Genomic DNA, 9,914 nt, shown 5'->3' on the forward strand with positions numbered 1-9,914 from the left:
AATGGAAAGCATAAATATTGACATACTAGGCATTGGTGAGATGAGATGGACTGGCATGGGGCATTTTGAGTCGGATGACCATATGATATATTACTCAACAGAGAACCAGGTATAGATGGTGAGTCATTTTATAAAGCATAATACATATACATATAGTATAGTTGGGAATAGTTGAATGAATTACAATGTGAATGAAGAATAATGTGGAACACAATGTATAAAAACTTTGTAAGCAAATCAATGTAAAATAAAAAGGGGGGAAGAATTAGAATTTAAAAGAGTTTGATATTGTAACCTAAAGAGTGAAAAGTCAATTTACTTTTATGAGAAAGATTTGCCAGGACTAGGGAGGGTGGTTTTAAGATGTGTGGGCATGTTTCTAATGACTAGTTTGAATGTAGTGGCTTTTTTTCCCTTGTTATGTTAAGATGATCCGCTGTAGGCACAGAATAAGTGCAAACCAAATTTACAGAGGCTTGGTTTTTTACAAGCAAGTACAAGAGATAATACGCAAAGGAATTAAAGATGCATGCAAAGGAACAATAAGGAAAACGAGCCAGGTCAGAAATAAGAACACATGGATGGAGGATATGTAAATGTGGAAGGAATTACGAGAGTCAAAGAATTTTGTAGTAGAAAGAGAGCAGAGGATAAAAAACCTTGTAAGCCATTGGAAGAGACTAATCTTCTATCCTTCAGCCAAGGTATAGAGCAAATGTTAAGACTTTGAATGTGTCCATGGAAAATGTGATAAGAAATAAGGATTAGCAGAATGTGGCCAAATCAGAATTGGCTCTACACAGCCTGCTTATTTTTTTGGAGAAATTAAAGAAACGTTGGCAAGAAAAAGTATAAAGATGACAAAGAATTCAGGAGAATGTTGACATAAAGAAACCATCATTCCATATTTCTCCTACAAACATAGGAAATGTTATCATTGTTGTTAAGTGCCATTAACTCAAGCACGACTCATAGCAACCCTAAGAACAAAAGACTTGAATCCTGTTCTATAACTATTGTCATTTCTCTAAGTTAATAGAATTTCCAGAGGCATGTTGTTTAGAGAGTGATGCCATTTCTGCTTAAAAGCCTATTTTAATCTGGGAGCTCCATCAAACACTGTCAACCATGGGTAACCAGTGGCACACCAGTGGTCCAAGGTTCAGTCTCACAGCAAACTCAAGTTATCTCAGTACAGCAAATTGACAGACCAGTGCTGTACCACTTATAAGAATGTTCATCCCAAACACAATTAACAACAGGATCTAGGGCTGCAGGACCAAGGTCCCAACAGACTTTATAAACTAGGTCCTGATTCACTCTTAAGAAATGGCTTTCAGCCCACAGTTCAGTTAGCTAAATAAAGCAAATCAAATTAGCTCACACACAATTGTGAGCAAAATAAGAGCAACCAAAGTTTGAAGGACTTTTAATCAGAGAGTATAGGAAATGTGGAACTTCAGACATAATAATCAATAATGAGTCACATATGATGGAAAAATAACTTTTTTTAACAGACAATGATGGCCATTTCTTTCTCTACATTAAGCCTAATTTCCAATACAAAAAGTAACAGATTAAAAAAAGTAAACCATTTTAAGTAAACCATTCATAATGACACTTGATTCAGGGACATTTTTTGAAATGCAGGCAAAAGTTCTCAACAATTTGGAAGGTTCTTGGCATACCAAGGTCATCATCCTCGTAAAGCACAAGTCCTTCTGCTCTCTGATGAGGTCTCAAAAGCATAACTCAATCCTAGGAAGATGATCCTCAGAGAATCATTTTGGAATTCGTCTGAGTTAATTCATGAGCCAAAGGGCAACACTGAGAAGTGTCAAGCAGCCCAACTGGTGAGTAGCAGCCAAAGGGGTTGGAATATACAGCAGCAGAGTGCAAATGCCCAAAGCCCACCTGTGTGTAGGACAAAGCCAGAAAAGTTGCCACTGTCATCCAGGTCCTCCTCGGCATTGGGATTCTCCCACACAGGAAGTAAAGCACTGTGATGGCAGTGACAGAACTGATCCCCAGAATGTGGTGATCAAACTGCACCATGGTGGGGTTCTCAAAAACATTCTTCAGGATGGGAGAGAAGGTAAAGAGATCCTCTGGGATCCAGGATTCTCCCACCGTGGGTAAGGAGTTCTAAAGAAGTCCAGCCTCCAGCCCTGCCACAAAAGCCCCTGAAAGCGCTGTAAGGAACACCATGCCTGCTGTTCCAGGAGCAAGTCGTCTCAGTCATAACAGCTGATGAGTTTCAGCCAACTTGTGCTGAGGAAACAGCAGTGACAGGGAAGTCCACAAGCTCGCACAATAAAGGGCAAGGGCTGAATCCAGGTGTGTGGCAAGACGGTACTGATTGACTCGAGGGATGTCCTGGGAATCTGGCTTTTCTTCCAATCTGCTTTTCACCATATACCATCCCAACAGACCCTGGAAACAGGCTAAGCCACAGAGAGCAAGAACACGTCCTTTCATGCCACGGTTGAGCCAGCCCTTTCTCCAAAAGTAGGCAGCAGGTAGGATATATGCAAGGCCCACAAGGCACCCCCACTTTCTGGGTGAGTACTCCATGTACTAGATGAACTTGAATTCTGCCAGGGTCATGTCATGATTCAAGACTTTAAATTCTGGACATTGCTGGTATTTTTGGAATTCTGCTTCCCATTCCTCTTGGCTTGTAGGAGGCTTCATCTCGTTTATTAAATGCTAATCTACCATCAAGAAGCCAGACTCTTTAAATCTTGATACTCCACCAAGAATGGCTACTCTGGCCACTGTTCCACTGCAGATCAGGAGCCATTGGCCCAGCACACGTGCAGTAGCCTTCGAAGGAAGGGGCACTGTACTCCTCCCAGACTGCAAAGCAACTTCCGAGATGGTCCTGTACTGCCCTGACTTCAGAGGGCACCTGATCAAGCAGCTGCACTCATGCTGTACTTTAGGTGCCACCCTAGAACCCAGGAGCTGGACACAAGGGCTCCAGGTCAAGGCCTTCAGTGTTGGCAAGAGCAAGCATTGCATCTTGAGAGTTGGTGAGGAAAAAATCACTTTTTTATAATCCTTGCTTCTCCTCAAGCTGCATAGGTGACTAGGCACAATGAATTGGAATATTGTCCAAGATAAAGAGCCTGCTTCCATAACCACCACAGTTCCTTTCTGTATGAAAAGACAGGACTTCAAACTTTTATTCTAAAAGCAACAAAGGCAGACTTCCCCAAGGGTCTGGCTTTAGTGGGCCAGTACCTCCCAACCCATATACTATTGGTTGGAAACCTCCTGTAATTTTCAACAGAAAGTCTATGTAGTGTTTACTTTCATAATCAACATTCTACTTTTAAATATGTACCATATAAACATGCCATCTGCATAATCTATCTCAGGTCTCTTGAACCAGCAATTGTATAGACAAAGAGTATTGAATATCCTAGAGACTTTCAAAAGAGTAAACCAATCTGTCTTAGGGAAAGCGCAAGCCAGATCCTTCTTAGAGGAAAGAATGGTGAAGCCTCCTCTTACATACTTTGGGCATGATGCCAGAAAGTAGCAGTGCTTGATAAAAGACTGGAAAATGTAGAGGTCCATCAAAGAGAGGAAGACCTTCAAAGAGATGAATTCACAGGGCTGTAACAATGAGTGTGAACACAGTAGAGATCATGAGGATGGTGCTAGATAGGGTCAAGTTCTGGTACAATGCTCTAAGGTTAGGAATCATAGTCAGCTCAATAGTACTTTAACAATAACACCACCTTAGGGAGTTCTGGTGGCTTAGTGGTGAGAAACAGCACTGCAATCCTGAAAGCATATGGTTCGAATTCACCAGCTGCTTCATGGGAGGATAGACAATCTTCTCTCATGCTATTAACTGCCTTTGAAAACCTACTGGAGGGTCAGGTATGGGTTGGTTCCACTCAGTGATACTCAACAACAACAATAATGGATTAATAGAGTAATTGAACTGTAGAAGCACAATAAGACTGTTGGGAAATGTTAAATCCATGTAGAATCCACCATACATTTGATAGTTGTGTTTGGGAACTTTTCTCAATTATATAGTCTGCTTCACAGATACTTAGCTTACCAAGTGAAACTATGGAGGTAAAGTGCTCAGCAAAATGGCAGTGTTAGCTAGTCAATAGTCAGAATTCATAGGGAATTCACTTTGGCTCATCTGTGTCAAAGTAGATAGACTTCAGTAAGATTTTCAATGACCGATATTTTTTTAAGCAAATTTCTGGGCCTTTCTTCCAAGGTGCCTCAGGCAGCCAACGTTTCTTTCATGATGATGCCCTAAATGATTGACTACTGCTGGAGAAGAGTATTGAATGTACCATGGACTGCTGGAGAACAAATAGGTTTGTCCTGGAAAGGGTGAAACTAAGTTTCTCCTTGGAAGCAGGCATTTTGAAGCTCTGTCTCATATACTTTGGGCACGTGGCCAGGAGGGACCAGTCCTTGGAGAAGGAGAACCCACTTATAAGGGTGGAAGAACAGCACAGGAGAGAAAGACCCTGGATGAGATGGATGAGATACCATAGTAACGGATGTAATGGGGATAAATAAGTGTGCTAGAGTCAGTGAATTTGCCTCCAAATAGGGCCAGATTCAGAGCTACTGTACACAAGGTAGCAATGAGTCGCAGATGACTCAACAGCACATAACAGCAACAACTCATCGTAACTGAACTGGCTTTATTCTTCCAGATACACCCACATTGTCTTAGTCTATCTGTTCTTGAAAACTCCATGACCCACTCTAAGACCTTTGTACTTGTTACTGTGCTTCATGTACTCTGTCCTATTGTTACTGACTCCCAATATTAAGTTTCCTTCTCGGAAAGTCCACCCTCCCTCCTTATCACATCTCCATCTTCTGTTAGGTTTGTTTAGCACTTTCCAGAATAGGAAATACAGTTAGCTCTTCATTTCCTAATTGCTTCTCCAGCTAGGCTGGAATGTGCTCTGTGAGAGCAAGTACTAAGGTTGTTTCATTTCTGCATCCAAAGCTTAGGATGATGGCTAGGTTATACTAAATCCTACAGAAAAGTTTTGTTAAATAAACATAAATTATTATTATCTCTATTCTTAATCTGAATGGGGACACAAATACATATATAACTGAAATAAGATTTCTAAAGCTTCAAAGGTCACCCAGAAATCTCACATGGTGCCCAAACAACAGAATCTGGCAAGCAAAAGCACCTATCTACTTGTGTCACAGACCTAGAAAATCAGCACATACTGTCAGGACCTTGCTATAGTCGACTTTTTAAAAGAGAATTCTTAAAGGATCTTCTACACTCTCCCTCTGTCTCTTATCCAAGTGAATAAAACCTAAGCACAATTATTGAAAAACACAAGACTTGGGGACATTTCTCCCTCATCACACAGTTTTGTCGATTACTGGAAAGACAAAATGTTCAGGTAGAAATAATTGCCATAAAATGACATTTTAATCAGATACCAACAACATTTCATGGATACTCACTTTAATCAATCTGATATGTAGACCGTAATAGCAAAACAAAACCAACTTCGTTACTATTAAGTCAATTTCCCTCATGGTAACCCTGTAAGATAAAGGAGAATTGACCCAAAGGGTTTCCAAGATGAAAGAATCTTTTCTTTTCCATAATTTTTGACTTGTACTTATAACTTGTTAGTTCAATTTTTGTCTTCTAGGTTGCAGCCCCCCCATGATACATCTTCAGGGATATGAACATGTACGGCTAAGCACAATTAATAACAGTGCAACTAAATTCCAAAATCAATCTCCATAATAGTCTATGTGTTTCCTACTGCCAAAGGGGCCCCTTAGAGTAGTGAGAGAAGATCTTCACCCTGAAACCCACAGCGTCCCTTTTCAGCAGGAAGTAGCTAAGAGAATACACCATCCCCTTTTCCCTATGAATCAGGGTGAAGTCTCTCTCAGGGAGGAGTGATAGGGAATGGCAAAGGACACACCGACAAAGGAGATTAATCAGAACTGACTTTGACAAGCACTGTGGCAATTGGACAATTAAAACAGACATTCAGATGGCAGGGAAGAAGAACAAACTGGGGAGGAGAGTAGAGAGAATGGTGCAGCAATGAAGGAATGAAAACCCAAAATCCCTGTAAATGTTTATTAAAACTAATAAAATTTAAAAAAAAATTAAAAAAATAAAATTCTAAAGGGAAAACAATCTTGTCTTTCTCCCTGTGAACAGCTGGTAGATTCCAATTCCAGACCTCTTGGTTAGCAGTTGAATTGTGTTAAATATATTGTCATTAAGTTGGAACAGTCTAGTAACTGACCCTTCAGCCAGAGAAACAGTGTCCTTCGTTTAAGAGTACAACTTTTTTCTCAGTTCAAGCCAGTGTTGTTCAAGAGTCAGTTGTAAATGCTAGATTGGCTATATTTAGTAGACAACAGTTAAAGTCTTCCTGCTCCCAAACAACACAATATCCTCAAGTTTGGTTTTTTTATTGTTTTATATTTTTTATTAATTTTAATGAAAGTTTACAGAGACTTTGGATTTCCATTCATTCATTGTTGTACTTTTCTCCCTGCCCAACCTCCCCCACCCCAGTTTACTCTTCTCTTTGAAAAGCAAAAGAAAAATTCTTTCATTATTATACAATGCCTCCCTGTAAGTCCACTCCACTATGCAGCCTTCGTTCTGGACTTCTGTCATGACAATAATGCCTAATCATGTAACCCTTTTAAAGTGTTCTCTCCTCATCTGTTTCAACGCAGTATACATCATTTATCCCCTCTTTCTCAATCTGTCCCCAACCGTGATGTCAGTCCCGTTTTACAACAGTGGCACTATGCAATATTTCTCCTTTTGTGACTGAGATATTTCATTCAGCATAAATTCCTTCAAGGGCACCCATTTTGTACAATATTTCATGAGTTCCTTGTTTTTCAATGCAGTGTAACATTCCATTGTGTGAATATACCACAGTTTCTCTATCCATTCGTTTGTTGATGGGCACTTACGTTGTTTCCAACACTTTATTATTGTGAACAAAGCCATAATAAACACTAGTGTGCATATATCTGTTTGGGTGGCAGGTGTGGTTCATTTGAAGTATATTCTCAGTAGTGGAATTGCAGGGTCAAAAGTTATTTCTATTTGCAACTTTTTAAGAAAGCGCCAAACTGCCTTCTATAGTGGTTGCACCATTTTATACTCCCACCAACAGTGAATAAGGGTTCCAGTTTCTCCACAATCTTGCCAGCATTGTTATTTGCTGTTCTGTTAAATTTTACTATTTTCACTGGAGTAAGATGATATCTCATAGTTGTTTTGATTTGCATCTCTCTTAGAGCTAGGGATTTTTGAACATATCTTCAAGGCTTTGTTGGCCATCTGAAAGTCTTCTTTGGTGAAGTATCTGTTCATATCCTGTGCTCATTTTTCAATTGGTTTATTTACCTTTATCTTGTTGTGGTGCTCATAACATAATGTTATATTTTATAAGTTCTAGGTATAAGTCCCTTATCTGATATGTCATTACCAAATATTTTTATCCCCAGTCTGTGTCTTCCCTTTCCACCTTGTCGAAGAAGTTATGTGCATAGTTTTTTTATTCTGAGAGGGTCCCATTATTCTATTTTATCCTCTCCTGGTTGTAGATTTTTCAGAATTCTTGGAAGACTGTTTATGTTGTGAATTAGGAATTCTAGAGTTCTTCCAAGCTTTTCTTTAGTGAAATTTATAGTCCTTGAGTTTAGGCCTGGGCTCATGATCCACTTGGAGTTGTTTTTTGTGTATGGAGTGAGGTGTGGATTTTGCTTGAGTTTTCTGCAGATAGTTTTCCAATTTTGCCAGCATCATTTGTTAAAAAGGCTGTTATTTCCCCACTTAACTTATTTCATCTCCTTGTCAAAAATCAGTTGACCATATGTAGATGGACTGATTTCCGGGTTCTCAATTCTATACCATTGATCTATGTGTCTGTCATTGTACCAGTACCACACTGTCTTGACCACCCCGGAAGTGTAGTAGGATTTGAAATCAGGTAGTGAGATGCCTCCTACCTTGTTTCTCTTTTTAAGGAGTGCTTTACTTATTTGGTGCCTCTTTCCAAATGAAACCAGAGATTGCCTTTTCCATCTTATTGAAGAATGGGGTTGTTATTTGTATTGGTATTACATTGAATGTGTAAATTGCTTCTGGTAGTATTGCCATTTTCACAACATTGAGTCTTCCTATCCATGAGCAAGGCATATTTTTCTACTTCTCCGGGTCTATTTTTGTTTCTTGTAGTCATGTTTTGTAATTTTATTTAAATAGATACTTTATTCTTCTGGTTAGATTTTCTCCCAAATATTTAATCTTGTGATTAGCTGTTGTGAAGTGTATTGTTTTTCTTAGCTCCAGCTTTGTATTCTCTTTGTCACTGTAGAGAAATCCAACTGATTTTTGTATGTTGATCTTGTATCCTGTCACTTTGCTGAAATGGTTAACTATGCTCAATAGTTTTCTTGCTGAGTCTTTAGGGTTTCTAAATATACTATCAAATCATCTGAGAGATAATTTTACCTCCTCTTTGCAAATTTGGATACCTCTTATTTCCTTCTCTTGTTTTATTGCTATCGGTAAGACTTCCAATACAATACTGAATAAGAGAGGTGACAGTGGGCATCCTTGACTAGTTCCTGTTCTTAAAGGGAATGCCTTTAACCTCTCTCCATTGAGAACAATGTTGGCTCTCGGATTTGCATATAGACTTCTTAACATGTTGAAGAAATTACCCTCTAATCCTATTTTGTTGAATGTTTTAATTAGAAAAAAGATGTTGGATTTTGTCAAATGCTTTTTATGCATCTATTGATAGGTTCATGTGGTTCTTATTCTTTGCTTTGTGATGTTAATATAATGAATTACATTGATTGTTTTTCTTACGTTGAACCATCCTTAATGTTCATAAGAGATATTGGACTATACTTTTCTATTTTGGTGGTGTCCTTTTTCTGGCTTTGGTATCAAGGGTATGTTTGCTTCCTAGAATGAGTCTGGGAGAATTCCACCTTTTTCTATTTTCTGAAATAGTTTATGTAGAATTGTTGGCAATTTTTCTCTGAATGTTTGATAAAATTCACTTGTAAAACCATCTGGTCCAGGGCTTTTCTTTGTCTGGAGGTAGTTTTATTACCTTTTCAAGGTCATCTTTTGTAATGGGTCCATTCAGGTGTTCAATTTTGGTTTGTGTCAGTTTAGGTAGGTTGCACATTTCTAAGTATTTGTCCATTTCCTCTAGGTTTTCATATTTATTTGAGTATAGTTTTTCATATTATTCTAGTGTTGGCCTTTTCATTTTAGTTGGTTCTGTTGTGATGTTGCCTGATTGATCTCTGATTCATAGTATTTGTGTCTTTTCCTTCTTTTATTTTCTTTTCTTAGTTTTGTTGGTGGTTTGTTGATTTTATTGACCTTTTCAAAGAGCCATCTCCTAGTTTTGTTGATGGTTGTTTTTTTCCGTTTTCTATTTCCTTTATTTCTGTTCAATTTTTTTATCCTCCATTTTTAAGATCTATTTTAGTCCATAATGTAATTCCTACAAACTATTTTTCCAGTGGTCTTATTTAGCCATTTCCCTGTTCTCAGCTTCCTACTGACATTTCTCTGATGTGTTAATTTTAGCTGCAAACACCTAATCAGAATTTTAAGGATAGTTAGTAGTTTGGCTAACTTTCAGGAAGAAATACTAGTGTGTTTTCAACAGGCTGGAAGGATGTCTTCAATTATAAAGATGGAGGAAATAAAAACAAGATGGTAAAATCCATTGAGAGACAGATTGCATTTAATAGGAAAAGATGTAATTTCATTTAGCCGTGGTCTTTATGTCTTGCAAATGTGCTCAGCACTCCTCTATCCCATGGTTCTCAGCGTCAATATTTATGTGCTAGGCTGCTTCATTGGC

At 38.5% G+C, this 9,914-nt stretch overlaps 1 pseudogene; it reads right to left on the minus strand.

Moving 5' to 3' along the window:
* Positions 1 to 1,781: 1,781 nt before the first annotated feature.
* Positions 1,782 to 3,024, minus strand: LOC102847389 (annotated as a pseudogene).
* Between the last annotated feature and the right edge of the window lie 6,890 nt (positions 3,025 to 9,914).

The sequence above is a fragment of the Elephantulus edwardii genome, unplaced genomic scaffold, assembly GCF_000299155.1.
Source record: "Elephantulus edwardii isolate Elephantulus edwardi_28Jun2011 unplaced genomic scaffold, EleEdw1.0 scaffold00019, whole genome shotgun sequence".
In the NCBI taxonomy this organism is placed as follows: domain Eukaryota; kingdom Metazoa; phylum Chordata; class Mammalia; order Macroscelidea; family Macroscelididae; genus Elephantulus; species Elephantulus edwardii.